Raw genomic sequence first — 16,922 nt, 5'->3', positions numbered from 1 at the left:
TTCCATGGGTTAATGAGGCTGTGGCATATATAGCACACCTGGAATTCCCCCAGCTGGTCTGAAATGAGAGCCTGGGATGGATGAGCAAGACCCAGCCCCAGCCCCAGCCCCAGCAGAACCGGAGCACGTTGGCCGGTTAGCTCAGTTGGTTAGAGCGTGGTGCTAATAACGCCAAGGTCGCGGGTTCGACCCCCGTACGGGCCATCCATGTGCTTGATCTTTATGTTTCTATGGTCTCTGCCAGGGGGAAAACTGTGTCTTTCTGCTGTCCCATGTTCTGCATTCATTGCTTGCGCTGGAGGCCTCAGAACCCTCAACAGGTCACCACTTTATCCTTTGTGAAAGGTAGTTAAAGTTTGACACAGATGTCAACTTATGTGCTTCTAGCTTACAGGAGTTGGCCACATTCAGTTGGAGTTGTTTTGTACCGTTGATGACTTTTCACTAGTCATCAGGAGTGTGCCCTTTGGAAGACTTCTCAAACAAAACATGCAATTTTTCTAATGCTCCTAAAGCAGAGAGGTAAGTGTTCTTTGAGATTTGTTCAGTGTGTTGGGCAAGGAACATCAGAGATGCTTGAGCCCTTGAGTCTAGGGATTTGTTAAAAGAGCTTGGCAGCAGTGGGATTTGAACCCACACCTCCGAAGAGACTGGAGCCTTAATCCAGTGCCTTAGACCGCTCGGCCATGCTACCTGTAAAAGAACACTCGTTATCGATTAAAAAGCGGCGGGAGACATAGGCTACATTCCATGTTCAGCATTCATTGCTTGCGCTGGAGGCCTCAGAACTCTCAACTCCCAGTAGGTCACCACTTTATCCTTTGTGAAAGGTTGTTAAAGTTTGACACAGATGTCAACTTATGTGCTTCTAGCTTACAGGAGTTGGCCACATTCAGTTGGACTTGTTATGTATCGTTGATGACTTTTTACTAGTCATCAGGAGTGTGCCCTTTGGAAGACTTCTCAAACAAAACATGCAATGAATGCAGTTTTTCTAATGCTCCTAATGCGTTCTTTGAGATTTCAGTGTGTTGGGCAAGGAACATCAGAGATGCTTGAGCCCTTGAGGATAGGGATTTGTTAAAAGAGCTTGGCAGCAGTGGGATTTGAACCCACGCCTCCAAAGAGACTGGAGCCTAAATCCAGCGCCTTAGACCGCTCGGCCATGCTACACACAAAAAATCAATTGCTTACGATTAAAAGTCGGTGGGACACATTCTACATTCCATGGGTTAATGAGGCCGTGGCATATATAGCACACCTGGAATTCCCCCAGCTGGTCTGAAATGAGAGCCTGGGATGGATGAGCAAGACCCAGCCCCAGCAGATCCAGAGCACGTTGGCCGGTTAGCTCAGTTGGTTTGAGCGTGGTGCTAATAACGATAAGGTCGTGGGTTTGACCCCTGTACGCGCCATTGATGTGCTTGATCTTTATGTTTCTATGGTCTCTGCCAGGAGGAAAACTGTGTCTTTCTGCTGTCCCATGTTCTGCATTCATTGCTTGCGCTGGAGGTCTCAGAACTCTCAACAGGTCACCACTTTATCCTTTGTGAAAGGTTGTTAAAGTTTGACACAGATGTCGACTTATGTGCTTCTAGCTTATAGGAGTTGGCCACATTCAGTTGGACTTGTTTTGTACCGTTGATGACTTTTCACTAGTCACCAGGAGTGTGCCCTTTGGAAGATTTCTCAAACAAAACATGCAATTTTTCTAATGCTCCTAAAGCAGAGAGGTAAGTGTTCTCTGAGATTTCAGTGTGTTGGGCAAGGAACATCAGAGATGGCCTTAGACCGCTCGGCCATGCTACCTGTAAAAAAATATTCGCTATCGATTAAAAAGCGGTGGGAGACATAGGCTACATTCCATGTTCAGCATTCATTGCTTGCGCTGGAGGCCTCAGAACTCTCAACTCCCAGTAGGTCACCAATTTATCCTTTGTGAAAGGTTGTTAAAGTTTGACACAGATGTCAACTTATGTGCTTTTTAGCTTACAGGAAATTGGCCACATTCAGTTGGACTTGTTTTGTACCGTTGATGACTTTTCACTAGTCATCAGGAGTGTGCCCTTTGGATGACTTTTCAGCTGTTCTGAAATTAGAGCCTGGGATTGATGAGCAAGACACAGCCCAAGCGGGCTAATAGCACGTTGGCAGGTTAGCTCAGTTGGTTAGAGCGTGGTGCTAATAACGCCAAGGTCGCGGGTTAGACCCCCGTACGGGCCATCCATGCACTTGATCTTTCAGTTGAGATTGAGCGGTCGTGCGACATGGCTCCCACGAAAATACACCATATGGGGTACTTTTTTCCCCCCACAAATAGAGCTTTCTTTTTGTGGTATTTGATCACCTCTGCGTTGTTTTTTTTTTTGCGCTATAAACAAAAATAGAGCGACAATTTTGAAAATATCTATATTGGTTACCATTTGCTATAATAAATATCCCCAATAAATTTATAAAGAAACAAATTTTTTTCCTCAATTTTGGCCAATACGTGTTCTTCTACATATTTTTGGTAAAAAAAAACGCAATAAGCATTTATCAATTGGTTTGCACAACATTTTTAGCGTTTACAAAATAGGGGATAGTTTTATGGCATTTTTATTAATAATTTATTTTTACTACTAATGGTGGCGATCAGCGATTTTTTTCATGACTGCGACATTATGGCGGACACATCGGACACTTTTGACACATTTTTGGGACCATTGTCATTTTCACAGCAAAAAGTGCTATAAAAATGCACTGATTACTGTAAAATTGACACTGGCAGTGAAGGGGTCAACCAATGGGGGCGCTGTAGAGTTTAAGTGTATCCTGATGTGTGTTTCTTACTGTAGGGGGGGCGGGGCTGGACGTGTGACATCAGTGATCGTCGTTCCCTATATCAGGGAACAGACGATCACTGACACTGCACAGAGAAGTACCGGGAAGGTTTGTTTACACTCACCTCTCCCCGTTCTTCAGCTCCTGTGACCCGATCGCAGGACACCCGCGGTGATCGGGTCTACAGGTTTCGCGGCTGCGGTCACGGAGCTTCGGAAAATGTCGCAAGCGCGCCGGCGGCGGCATGATCGCGACCCACAGCTGGGCTCTTAAAGAGGACGTATATATACATCCATGTGCCCAGCCGTGCCAATCTGTCAACGTATATAGTCGTGTGGCGGTTCTTAAGTGGTTACGTATAAATAGTATACAAATTCAGTGAATAGTACTTTTCATTTCCATATGAATCACACCAAAACTGCTATGAATAAATGATAATCTTTGAAAAAGTTCAGAGGGATGCAGTGCGTCAGGTAGGAGTGGTTGCACTGGTGTCATTATGCTGGGCAGGCCCGTGTCAGCACCTTGGAATCTCCCTAGCCTAACCTAGCCTAATTCAGAAAATATAAATCAATTGAGTGATAAAACAAATGCAGTGCAAACAAAAACATGTGCAAATAAATTGATCCATAAACATACAAGAAAATTCCTTACATAGAAAAAAAAGCACAATGCATAAACAATCCATTAGTAAATGCTTAGTACAAACAGTCCATAAAGAAATGCATGTGTTGCCCAAATCCAGTAATTCTGTGTATATAAACACCACTCCACACCTGAGTGCGCACCCCACTCACAAGCTGCTTACTGACAGGTAAGACCTCAAAGATGGAGGCCTACTGTACTTTTTGGGGAAAATCCCACTGGGGTGGATGGCACAATCAAGGACCCGGGAACGGGGTTTCCACAATAACCAGGGTAGTCCACAGATGTAACTCAAGAAGGGATAGATGCAAAAGAGGGGCATGTAAAACAGATTTGCATCACTGCTGTAGCTTTATCCAATGAGTTTCGTCCATTAGGACGCCATCCAGGGGTAAAACTCTCCTATGTTTTGATAGCGTAAGTTGTATTGATATTTGTTAGTTATGTGTGTGTGTGGATATAGAGTAAGTGCAGCTATCACTATTCAGTTATTTTGATTACTGTTTTTCTGACACTTAGCGCAACCATTTGTATTTTTTGTAATTTTAATTGGTATGTTTGAAAATCTTTACAGAAATGCTGCTCCATTAACCACTTAACCCCCGGACCATATTGCTGGTCAAAGACCAGAGCACTTTTTGCGGTTCGGCACTGCGTCGCTTTAACTAACAATTGCGCGGTCGTGCGACGTGTCTCCCAAACAAAATTAGCGTCCTTTTTTCCCCACAAATAGAGCTTTCTTTTGGTGGTATTTGATCACCTCTGCGGTTTTTAGTTTTTGCGCTATAAACAAAAATAAAGCGTAAATTTTGAAAAAAAAAATATTTTTTACTTTTTGCTATAATAAATATCCCCCAAAAATATATATAAAAAAAACATTTTTTTTCCTCAGTTTAGGCCGATACATATTCTTCTACATATTTTTCGTAAAAAAAAATTGCAATAAGCGTTTATTGATTGGCTTGCGCAAAAGTTATAGCGTTTACAAAATAGGGGGTATTTTTATGGCATTTTTATTAATATTTTTTTTTACTAGTAATGGCGGCGATCAGCAATTTTTTTTCAGTACTGCGACATTATGGCGGACACTTCGGACCCTAGTGGCCTGCGCGAGAGCCGACTTATAGCTACAGGCTCTCGCGCAGGGGAGCCGACCTGCCGCCGTTAAACGATGGCGGCTGGTCGGCAAGCTGTTAATTGTATGGTGGTTATCACTTAGCAAAGCAGTCTTATGCCGCATACACACCATCACTTTATGTGATGAAAAAAAACGACACTTTCTGTGAAGTAAAAAATGACGTTTTTGAAACTTCAATTTTCAAAGACGAAGTTGCCTACACACCATCGTTTTTCTCACAATGTTCTTGCAAAGTGAGGTTACGTTCCACCACGTTTTACCATTGAAGCTTGCTTCATAAGTAGCTTCTGGGCATGCGTGGATGAAAAAACGTCTTAGAAAACGACGTTTTTTGCTACACACGGTCAATTTCTGTGAAGTAAAAAGTGCACTTTTGAAAAACGACACATAAAATTGAAGCATGCTTCAATTTTTTTTGGTAGTTTTTTACAAGACATAAAACGACGTTTTCCCCCACACACAGTCAATTAAAGTGACGTTTTTAAAAACGTCATTTTTTTTCATCACATAAAGTGATGGTGTGTACGCGGCATTAGTGTGATTCACATGGAAATGTATAGGACTATTCACTGGACTTTTTACACTATTAATTGAGAAGACATTAATTCATAATATATGTTTGCTATAATTATATTGATTGATGTATTTTTTTAACTAATGATACATGTTGGAATAAAGTATATTTTATGGAATTATGGATACCTTTTTAAGTCCCACCTTGTATGTTGCAATGTTTCCAACACTTTAATATTTGGGGATAGGGTGTGAATGTGAGTCCCACTTCCTGAGCAAAAAATAAATGATGGTGTACTATTTTTAAAGCAATGACCTTGAATGCAATAATGTGAACCACAGTGATTAAAAAACATTGAATTTATAAGATGCACCCAAATGTATCTGGTTTGAATGCTCAATTGATCAAATATTATATAGCGTATAAAAATATTTTGTATTTTATTTCTGGCCAGCAGATAGCGCTCTCTACTGCTTTTCTCATGTCTTCATCTGTTTATTTACATCCTGCTGTAAAAAACAGATACCTAGCTCATGCAGAAATGTACAATAATCATAGCTCCCAACTGTTCCTGATTTCGGGGAACTGTTCCCCACTTTCTCAGTAAATGATGGTGTATTTTTTTAATGCAATAGCACTAAATGCAATTGTGTGAACCACAGTGTTAAAAAAACATTACATTTACTATGCATGTGTAGCGCCTGGTTACTTTTCAGAACCGGTGCTAGTGTAAATTTAGAGGGGGTCAGAGAGTAAAGTGACTCGGACCAGGTTAATCTGTTCAAATTTGGAGCCTTTGTCTCAGCTTCGGCTGTGCTGTGGGCTCATGTTGTCTTTTCTGGAGTGCTGATGACACCCCAGGCCGACAGGTGGGCAGCAGTGGAGTCAAGGATTTGGATGCTTCCCCCGCAGCAGCCTATCAGGAGGGGTTTTCCTCGCTGTGCATGCTGGGGAGGGGTATTTATGAGGCAGATACCATTTTATTGGGTCTTCTTCCTGTTTGGTGCCCACCTCTAGGGTAACCATACCACGGCACCCCGGCAAAATGGCCTTCCGGGCCCGGGGTGTCGAGCTACGCAGTGTTCCTGGTTTTCTGGGACCACGTTGGCCCGGAGTAACTGAGGCTGGGGCCCAGTGATCGACTGGGTCCCTAATTTGATGAGGTCCTGAGCTGTCCGTTCCTGTGTGAGGAAGCTGTTCGGTGGAGAGTCTGCCTAAGCAGTACCAAGAGAGGCTGGTGTTCCAAGAGGGGCCTTACCATCCACCGTGGACCAGGGAAACCGGGTGCTGAGAGGCTGGACGTTGGTCGCCTATCAGCCGGTAACCAAACCAAAACTACCTGAAGGAGATCCGGGTGTCGAATCTGTTGAGGAGGATTCTGGACCACTATTATCTCCACTGTGTTCAACCATTGGGAGGGTCTGTGGCAGAGACTTACCGTATTTATCGGCGTATACCGCGCACTATTTTGCCCTGAAAATCAGGGCAAAATCGTGGGTGCGCGGTATACGCCAATACCCGCTTTCCCGCCACGAGTTTGAATACTGCGCCGGCATATACCGAGCGCAGTACACTCGTGTATCTTCGGGCAGTCTCGGCGCATCTCGCGCTGACGTCCTGAGCGTACAGGACGTCAGCACGAGAGTTGCCGAGCCTGCCCGACGATACACGAGTGTACTGCGCTCGGTATATGTCGGCGCAGTATTCAAACTCGGCGCGGGAAACGAGTGGGGAGGACGCGAGGACGCCGCAGAAGGACGCCGGACCCGACGAAGAGGACACCCGAAGCCGCAGACGGACGCCGGACCCGACGAAGAGGACACCCGAAGCCGCAGAAGGACGCCGGACCCAACGAAGAGGACACCCGAAGACGCAGACGGACGCCGGACCCGACGAGGCCGCCGATGGACGCCGCGCAAGACACCAAAACTGTAAGTACAAAAAAAAACTTTTTTTCCACAGGATTCGGGGCAACTTTAGGGGTGCGCGGTATACGCGGGAGCGCGTTATACCGCGATAAATACGGTAACCGCATGTTCGATTGACATTCTGGCTGCCAGGCTTGTGAGAGAGGCCTGTCCAGGTGCGCTACATCCACTCCAGCTAGAGTGGTGAGACAGAAGTTGTCGTTGGAAGCAGGGCCGTTTCCCATTTACAGACACCTGGATCTGCCATTCTTCATTTCTACTATCTCTTCACTCTTCACCAAGTTCTACTGTTTTTACCCGGCTGGGTAATAAAAGCACCAGAAAAAACACCTGCTGTGTGGACATTCCATTTAATACACTCTCATCAAGTACCCTAGACGGCAGAGATACAGAGGTAACATGCAGGGGCGTCGTTAGGGCGGGGCTTGGTGGGCTGGAGCCCCGAATGGTACCCCGAAAAGCCCCGAGTCTCGGCCATTTATTTTAACATTATTAGCCCCGAATCGGCGGGTCCCATTAAAAACTGTCAAGTGCAGTCAAGCTCACTGTCCTGTGCCGTGCGAGTGCGACGCATCCATCGACATCACGGTCCCGCCCGACGCCCGCGATCCCAGGATTGGCCAGTGAGATGTCCATCATAGGCGCGCTGTGCTGTTATGATGGACATCACAGTGGACAAATCCGAAGCCGGGACGTGATGACGTGTCACGCATGGCTGGGGGAGACAAAGCGCGCTAAGCTTGACTTCCCTGACGGCACAGCTAACAGTCTGTGTGACCGAGGAGAAGGTGTGGAGAACGGCTAAGCCAGTCGACGGCTAAAGCAGCCAGCCAGCGTGAGTGACTCCAGGGGAGAGCCGGCCCGGGAGGACACCCCACCCGCCCCGGACAACTTAGGAGTCGGACCACGTCTCGGCCATGCGCCGCAGGGCGGTCAGTCATTTTCAGCTGCTAGTCCAACTCCAAGTAAGCCCTAATTACCATCTCTGCGACGAATAGATGTATTTAATGTTCTTAATATGTTTTTTTTTTTTTATGGTTGTCAGTTATACTCCCCAAACAGAATTTAATTTCTAAATCCCAGGTTAAAGCGGGGGTTCACCCAAAAATCCATTTTCTGTCACTAGATCCAGCATACTGCTGACATCTGCAGTATGCTGGATTTTTTTTTTGTACATATCATTTTAGAGGTCTTTCTTCTCCGGCTCCGAGCGGCGTATCCTTCCGGGTATAGGCGTTCCTAAATCAAGCGCAGTTGTTTGACGGGCTTGGATAGCGCGTCACGCTTCCGAAAATAGCCGACGTGACTCTCGGCAATTTACGGCGCCTGCGCAGTCAGCTCTACACAGCAGGTGCCGTAAGCAGCCGAGAGTCACGTCGGCTTTTTCCGGATGGCGTGACACGCTATCCAAGCCCATCAATCAACTGCGCTTGATTTAGGAACGCCTACTCCCCGCAGGATTCCCCGCTCAGAGCCGGAGAAGAAAGACCGCTAAAACGATATGTACAAAAAAAAAAATCCAGCATACTGCAGATGTCAGCAGTATGCTGGATCTAGTGACAGAAAGTTGATTTTTGGGTGAACCTCTGCTTTAAGTCTTGAAGGAATTATGCTGAAGTGTGAGACAAGGGCAGGCCTTGAGGCAGTCAAGTAGAGGTTTGATTTAGGCTCTTGGCCCCCCTCCCCTGGTGGGGTGGAATGAACCCTTTGGCTTGAGGTTACTGTGGGCCCGGGGACAGGACAGGTCAGTGTATGTGGGTCAGGACAGGTCAGTGTATGTGGGTCAGGACAGGTCAGTGTATGTGGGTCAGGACAGGTCAGTGTATGTGGGACAGGACAGGTCAGTGTATGTGGGACAGGACAGGTCAGTGTATGTGGGACAGGTCAGGTCAGTGTATGTGGGACAGGTCAGGTCAGTGTATGTGGGACAGGTCAGTGTATGTGGGACAGGTCAGTGTATGTGGGACAGGTCAGTGTATGTGGGACAGGTCAGTGTATGTGGGACAGGTCAGTGTATGTGGGACAGGTCAGTGTATGTGGGACAGGTCAGGTCAGTGTATGTGGGTCAGGACAGGTCAGTGTATGTGGGTCAGGACAGGTCAGTGTATGTGGGTCAGGACAGGTCAGTGTATGTGGGTCAGGACAGGTCAGTGTATGTGGGTCAGGACAGGTCAGTGTATGTGGGTCAGGACAGGTCAGTGTATGTGGGACAGGACAGGTCAGTGTATGTGGGACAGGACAGGTCAGTGTATGTGGGACAGGTCAGTGTATGTGGGACAGGTCAGGTCAGTGTATGTGGGACAGGTCAGTGTATGTGGGACAGGTCAGTGTATGTGGGACAGGTCAGTGTATGTGGGACAGGTCAGTGTATGTGGGACAGGTCAGTGTATGTGGGACAGGTCAGTGTATGTGGGTCAGGACAGGTCAGTGTATGTGGGACAGGACAGGTCAGTGTATGTGGGACAGGACAGGTCAGTGTATGTGGGACAGGTCAGTGTATGTGGGACAGGTCAGTGTATGTGGGACAGGACAGGTCAGTGTATGTGGGACAGGACAGGTCAGTGTATGTGGGACAGGTCAGTGTATGTGGGACAGGTCAGTGTATGTGGGACAGGACAGGTCAGTGTATGTGGGACAGGACAGGTCAGTGTATGTGGGACAGGTCAGTGTATGTGGGACAGGACAGGTCAGTGTATGTGGGACAGGTCAGTGTATGTGGGACAGGTCAGTGTATGTGGGACAGGTCAGTGTATGTGGGACAGGTCAGTGTATGTGGGACAGGTCAGTGTATATGGGACAGGTCAGTGTATGTGGGACAGGTCAGTGTATGTGGGACAGGACAGGTCAGTGTATGTGGGACAGGACAGGTCAGTGTATGTGGGACAGGTCAGTGTATGTGGGACAGGTCAGGTCAGTGTATGTGGGTCAGGACAGGTCAGTGTATGTGGGTCAGGACAGGTCAGTGTTAGTGTTAGTGTTAGTGTTGGTCAGGACAGGTCAGTGTTAGTGTTAGTGTTGGTCAGGACAGGTCAGTGTATGTGGGTCAGGACAGGTCAGTGTATGTGGGTCAGGACAGGTCAGTGTATGTGGGTCAGGACAGGTCAGTGTATGTGGGTCAGGACAGGTCAGTGTATGTGGGTCAGGACAGGTCAGTGTATGTGGGACAGGACAGGTCAGTGTTAGTGTTAGTGTTAGTGTTGGTCAGGACAGGTCAGTGTTAGTGTTAGTGTTAGTGTTGGTCAGGACAGGTCAGTGTTAGTGTTAGTGTTGGTCAGGACAGGTCAGTGTTAGTGTTAGTGTTGGTCAGGACAGGTCAGTGTTAGTGTTAGTGTTGGTCAGGACAGGTCAGTGTTAGTGTTAGTGTTGGTCAGGACAGGTCAGTGTTAGTGTTGGTCAGGACAGGTCAGTGTATGTTGGTCAGGACAGGTCAGTGTTAGTGTTGGTCAGGACAGGTCAGTGTTAGTGTTGGTCAGGACAGGTCAGTGTTAGTGTTGGTCAGGACAGGTCAGTGTTAGTGTTGGTCAGGACAGGTCAGTGTATGTTGGTCAGGACAGGTCAGTGTTAGTGTTGGTCAGGACAGGTCAGTGTTAGTGTTGGTCAGGACAGGTCAGTGTATGTTGGTCAGGACAGGTCAGTGTATGTTGGTCAGGACAGGTCAGTGTATGTTGGTCAGGACAGGTCAGTGTATGTTGGTCAGGACAGGTCAGTGTATGTTGGTCAGGACAGTGGTGTATGTAGGTCATGTGTCAGAACCAACCCTGAAAGACATGCTAGTGTGCCTTAGAGCTTCCGTACATGCTGATCTCATGGAGTGTGTAACTGACATACATACACACGTCAGTGTGTGTACTGACACACACGCGCGCGCGTAGGTCAGGTGAGTCGCACCGCGCGCCCCCCCCCCCCCCGGGTTCCAGCTTCGGGCTGAAGCCCCCGGTCTTTTTGCTACCTAGCAACGCCCCTGGTAACATGCCACCCAAAACAAACCAGCAGCTCCTTCAGGGGTAGTGCTACACATGCATTTGTGATGCATTTATAAAACGCACCCAAAAGCATCTGGTTTGAACACTCCCTTGGTCAAATATTATATAGTGTATAAAAATATTTAGTATTTTATTTCTGGCCAGCAGGTAGCGCTCTCTACTGCTTGTCTCATGTCTTCATCTGTATATTTACATCCTGTAAAACCTGGAGACCTAGCTCCAGCTGACATGTACACGACATACACTATATTACCAAAAGTATTGTGACGCCGCCTTTACATGAACTTTATTGGCATCCCAGTCTTAGTCCGTAGGGTTCAATATTGAGTTGGCCCACCCTTTGCAGCTATAACAACTTCAACTCTTCTGGGAAGGCTGTCCACAAGGTTTAGGAGTGTGTCTATGGGAATGTTTGACCATTCTTCCAGAAGCGCGATTTTTGAGATCAAATACTGATGTTGGATGAGAAGGCCTGGCTCGCAGTCTCCACTCTAATTCATCCCAAAGGTGTTCTATCGGGTTGATGCCAGGACTCTGTGCAGGCCAGTCAAGTTCTTCCACCACAAACTTGCTCATTCATGTCTATATGGACCTTGCTTTGTGCACTTGTGTGCAGTCATGGTGGAACAGAAAGGGGCCATCACCAAACTGTCCCCACAAAGTTGGAAAACTGAAATTGTCCAAAATGTCTTGCTATGCTGTCCCCTTAAGAGTTCCCTTCACTGGGACAAAGGGGTCAAGTTCTCCTTCAAACCCAGACACATCCATCGGATTGCCAGACAGAGACGCGCAATTCGTCATTCCAGAGAACACAACTCCATTGCTCCAGTGGCGGCGTGCTTTACACCACTGCATCCCACGCTTTGCATTGCACTTGGTAGTGTAAGGCTTGGCTACAGCTGTTCGGCCATGGAAACTTATTTGTTTGCTATATTATATTGATTGATGTATTTTTTTAACTAATGTCACATGTTGGAATAAAGTATCTTTTATGGAATTATTGGCGCCTTTAAAGTCCCACCTTGTATGTTGCCAATGCTTCCAACCATTTAATATTTAGGGATGTGGTGCTGAATGTGAGTCCCACTTTATGAGCAAAAAATAAATGATGGTGTACTATTTTTAAAGCAATCATAGGCCCCAGCCAGCATAGCTGGGCCTACTCCATGGAGATGTGACCTCGGGCCAACGTGGTCCCGCGGTCAGGGCTGGACTGGGACAAAAATTTGGCCCTGGACTTCATCCAGAATGGCCCATTTTGACATGTCTCTCCTATGGCGGCCGGACCACTCCTGCACCCCCCCCCCCCCCCCTGGCCACCCAAGCCCCCTCTCCCCCTTCACTAGCCACTAGCCGTTCTACTTTATTAGAGTAGAACGGTTGGTACTGGTACTCTTATAGGCAGTACCAGTGGGGAAGCTAGACATTATTTCACCCGGGGCAAAGAATCAGTTCGGTGCTCCCCCTTATGGGACAAGTTTAGGCAGAAGTGAGAAACTCCCAGGCCATAGTTGTCGAGTCAGCTGTCTGTCCCCTCCCCCATGTTCCTCTGTCGTCGTCCCTGCTCCTCTGGTCCTCCCCCGTGATTCTCTGTTCCCCCCAGGTGAGCTCTGCTGGGAGGTAGAGACAGAGGAGCGGAGGGGGGTGGCAGTCTGCTGACACTGAAGCAGGCCCACTGAGCCATCGGACCACCGGGAAACTCCCTGTAGTCCCAATGACCGGTCCATCCCTGCCCGAGGTCGAGATCACACACACGTGCCTCGCGCCAGGAGGGCCACGAGGTGAAGGACCCTGAAAAACTGTGTCTGCCCCTTAAGTATCCCTTCCAGGCATGCACAGAGGGGCACCACTCCCACTGGGCTGCTGCCGAGAATGGTCACTTAACTCACTATGGTTCACTTGTGTTCCAACATGGGCCTGAGGTGGTAACGCCACCTACAGGCAACAGGGGAAAATACTATCAAGCACAACCATAGACAGAACATAAGCTAATTTTAATGGAATTCAACAAAGTCTGAGCCCACTATTAGCTCAGACACCCTCTAAATTTAGAATAGCGCCCCAGTCATTGGGAGCAGGGCGCTACACAGGCATTCCCATAAGATGTGTAATAATGTGCTGGTCACCCCACAGTTCCTCCCACATTTGGGAGAAAGGCTCTGTTTTTGAAGCTATTTGTATTTGGAAACATTGGGGAACTGTCGGTAAAGCAGACCTTTCCATGGAGGAGGGTCAACAACATAAATACCCTGCACAGAAAATGGCCAAAAAAAATCAAACAGCTCCACTTCGGTTTGGGTACTTTTATGAAAATATTTGGGAATATTTTGTTGGGGCTCCTTCATACAATGTAATGATTGAGATTTACTGCTCTTTACATAATAGGAAACATCCTTGGAAACCGTGAAAGTATGTTAATTAAAAAAAAGATACAATTGCTGTAACTTAGCAGTTGACAGTTCAGCCCTCTTGACCTTTTTTTTCCTGCTGTGTACCATTTGCGCAAAACAATAGACATGTACGTTATTGCTGTAATAAAAGTTTTGTTTAAGGATGTCAGCGAATCCAACGGCAAACATCATATAGAGAAGAAAAGTACATGTTGGCTTTTTAGAAAAGGCAAAACTGGATGACGTATTGCACACACTGGGGTAGATTCAGATACAATGGAGTATCTTTCTGCGGGGCGTAATGTATCTCAGATACGTTACGCCACCGTAAATTAGGGCGCAAGTTCCGTATTCAGAAAGAACTTGCGCTATGTTACGGCGGTGTAACGTATGTGGTCCGGCGTAAGCCTGCCTAATTCAAATGTGGATGATGTGGGCGTGTTTTACTTAAATGTAGTGTGACCCCACGTATTTGACATTTTTTACGAACGGCGCATGCGCCGTTCGCGAAAGAATCCCAGTGCGCATGCTCGAAATGAACCCGCAAAAAGCCAAGTAAATTACGCACAGCCCCATTCACGGACGACTTACGCAAACGACGTAAAAAAAATTAAATTCGATGCGGGAACGACGTCCATACTTAACATAGGATACGCCTCATATAGCAGGGGTAACTATACGCCGGAAAAAGCCTAACGTAAACGACGTAAAAAAATGCACCGGGCAAACGTATGTTTCTGAATCGGCGTATCCACCTAATTTGCATATTCGACGCGTAAATATACAGAAGCGCCACCTAGCGGCCAGCCTAAAATTGCAAATAAGATACAACGGCGTAAGAGACTTACGCTGGTCGGATCTTAGTCAAATCTATGCGTAACTGATTCTATGAATCAGGCGCATAGATACGACGCCACACACTCAGAGATACGACGGCGTATCTGGAGATATACCGTCGCATCTCCTACATGAATCTACCCCACTCTGAGCAAGCTTTCCTTATATATTGGTCCTGCTTGACCAATGCTGAGCTTATGATGGGGTAGGGAACCTCATGAAAGAAATGAACATCAATTGTCCTATAGAATTTTATCTGGGCTAGAAGTTGCGGGTAGAATTTCGGGCAACCTGACGTAAAAGCTTTGCTCTTACCTTACCAGACCACCTCATTCTTGCATGAATATTGGATTCGTTAGAAGCCCAAAGTTGTCACAGGACAGTAAAACTTTTGAAGGGACCATGGAAGTCCTCTTTTTTTTTTTAAATGTGAGATCCAAAAAGTTGAATTGTCCTGGGATAATTATAGATTTATTATAAATCTGATCTTCATGCAAGGTGTGCTGGTGAGAATCACTTCATGGAATTTTGGGGAAGACCCAACCATCTTGTTGTAGCACCTCCCCCTGAAGGAGCTGCTGGCTTAGATTTTGGGTTTTGCACGTTACCTCTAAGTTTGTTGTCCAGGAAATGAAGTCTGTAGAAATTGCAGGGTCCACACAGGGCTCATGAACCAAATAACCCAAAACTCTAAAGTAAGCCCAATTTTTTTTTGTATAGTGTTAGGTAGATTCAGGTACAATGGCTTATAGTTACGGCGGCGTAGCCTAGCCTGTTTAGGCTACACCGTCGTAGATTAGCTAGGCTAGTAGTGATTTTCACTCTACTTACCTGCTAATATACGGCGGCGTAGCCTAAAACGAGCGGGTGTATCGGCGCCTAATTCAAATTGGTTGGAGGGGGGCGTGTTGTATGATAATGAGGCTTGACCTCACGTTTTTTGACGTTCTTTGCCACTGCGCATGCGCCGGGCGCCTACATTTCCCAGTGCGCATTGCGGCTAAGTAGGCCGTACAGGCCTATTGATTTTAACGTGGACGTAAACGACGTAACTCCCGATTCGCGGACGACTTACGCAAACGACGTAAAAAATTCGAACCTCGCGGCGGGAACGGCGGCCATACTTTAACATTGTTGTTCCACCTCATAGGTGGAATAACTTTAGGCCGGCCGCAATGGAAGCGCCACCTAGCGGCCATCCAAAAAATCTAAGATAGGACGGCGCAAGCGTATGTTTAAGCGTATCTCTGTTTGAGCATACGCTTAAACATACTGCGGCGTAGATTCGGAGTTAGGTTGGCTTATCTACTGATAAGCCGGCCTAACTCTTTCTGAATCTACCTATGTGAGTTGTAACATATGATGTTATGCTGAGTAAATAGATAACTAATATGTCACACTTTAAAATTGCATCTGCCCGTTGAATGGTGACAAATTACGGTGCTTAAAATTCTACATAGGTAATTCTTTAACAATTTGCCGACCTGCTCATGTACATTTACTACGGCAGATCGGCTCTCCTGCGTGTACCTGCACATCGGACTGTGCAAGGAGGATAGCGGGTGCGGGTGCCAGCCTCGATGTTCGCCGGCAACCCGCAATCGCTGTGTACTGAGGCAGAATGAGGAACTGCCTATGTAAACAAGGCGATTCCCCGTTCTGCCTAATAACATGTCAGAGATCTTCTGTTCCCTGGTAGCCTATCCCCCCTACAGTTAGAACACACCCAGGAAACACACTAAACCCCTTGATCGCCCCCCAGTGTTAACCCCTTCCCTGCCAGTGTCATTTTTACATTGATCAGTGCATTCTTATAGCACTGATCAATGTAATAACGTCACTGGGACCCACAAAGCATCATTTGGGGTCAGTTTTGTCGCAGTCCCACTAGAAATCGCAGATTTCCGCCATTACCAGTTAAAACAATAAAAATAAATAAAAGTCCCTAAATCTATCCCGTAAATTGTAGACGCGATAATTTTTGCGCAAACGAATCAAGCCTATTGCCATTTTTTTTCCCATTTTTTTTTTACCAAAAACACGTAGAAGAATATATTGATGAATAAATTCGTTTTTTTATATATTTTTTGGGATATGTATTATAGCAGAAAGAAAAGCAAAAATCTAAATTGTAGCTCTCCGGTGGCCTGCACCACAATCATTTTTTTTAAAGAACAGTGTAAAAAGAAAAAAGAAAAAGTAAAATATAAAAATAAAAATAAATTTAAAGTGCCCCGTCCCACCGAGCTCGCCTGCAGAAGCGAACGCATATGTGAGTAGATCCTGCATATGAAAACGCATGTGAGGTATCGCTGCGATCATTAGAGCGAGAGCAATAATTCTAGCCCTAGACCTCCCCTGTAACTCAAAACATGCAACCTGTAGACATTTTTAAACGTCGCCTATGGAGATTTTTAAGGGTAAAAGTTTGTCTCCATTCCACGAGCAGGCGCAATTTTGAAGCGTGACATGTTTGATATCAATTTACTCGGCGTAACATCATCTTTCACAGTATAAAAAACAATTGGGCTAACTTTACTGTTGTCTTATTTAAAAAAAAAAATTAAAAATTCCCCAAAAATTGCGCTTGTAAAACTGCTGCAAAAATACGGTGTGACAGAAAGTATTGCAATGACCGCCATTTTATTCTCTAGGATGTTTGAA

The 16,922-nt window shown here is 46.3% G+C and overlaps 4 non-coding genes across 4 annotated transcripts; 2 read left to right on the top strand and 2 right to left on the bottom strand.

The window, feature by feature from the left end:
- The first annotated feature begins 130 nt into the window (after positions 1-130).
- On the top strand, positions 131-204 carry TRNAI-AAU. Its single transcript has one exon. It is a non-coding gene; the product is annotated as a tRNA-Ile (tRNA).
- Positions 205-612: 408 nt separating this feature from the next.
- TRNAL-AAG lies at positions 613-694 on the bottom strand. The gene has a single exon. It is a non-coding gene; the product is annotated as a tRNA-Leu (tRNA).
- A 397-nt stretch (positions 695-1,091) lies between these two features.
- On the bottom strand, positions 1,092-1,173 carry TRNAL-UAG. Its single transcript has one exon. It is a non-coding gene; the product is annotated as a tRNA-Leu (tRNA).
- A 976-nt stretch (positions 1,174-2,149) lies between these two features.
- TRNAI-AAU lies at positions 2,150-2,223 on the top strand. Its single transcript has one exon. It is a non-coding gene; the product is annotated as a tRNA-Ile (tRNA).
- The last annotated feature ends 14,699 nt before the right edge of the window (positions 2,224-16,922 follow it).

Source organism: Rana temporaria, chromosome 12 (assembly GCF_905171775.1).
Source record: "Rana temporaria chromosome 12, aRanTem1.1, whole genome shotgun sequence".
NCBI classification, from domain to species: domain Eukaryota; kingdom Metazoa; phylum Chordata; class Amphibia; order Anura; family Ranidae; genus Rana; species Rana temporaria.
Note: the sequence above shows the minus strand (reverse complement) of the source record. Positions and strands in the feature narration are given on the sequence as shown.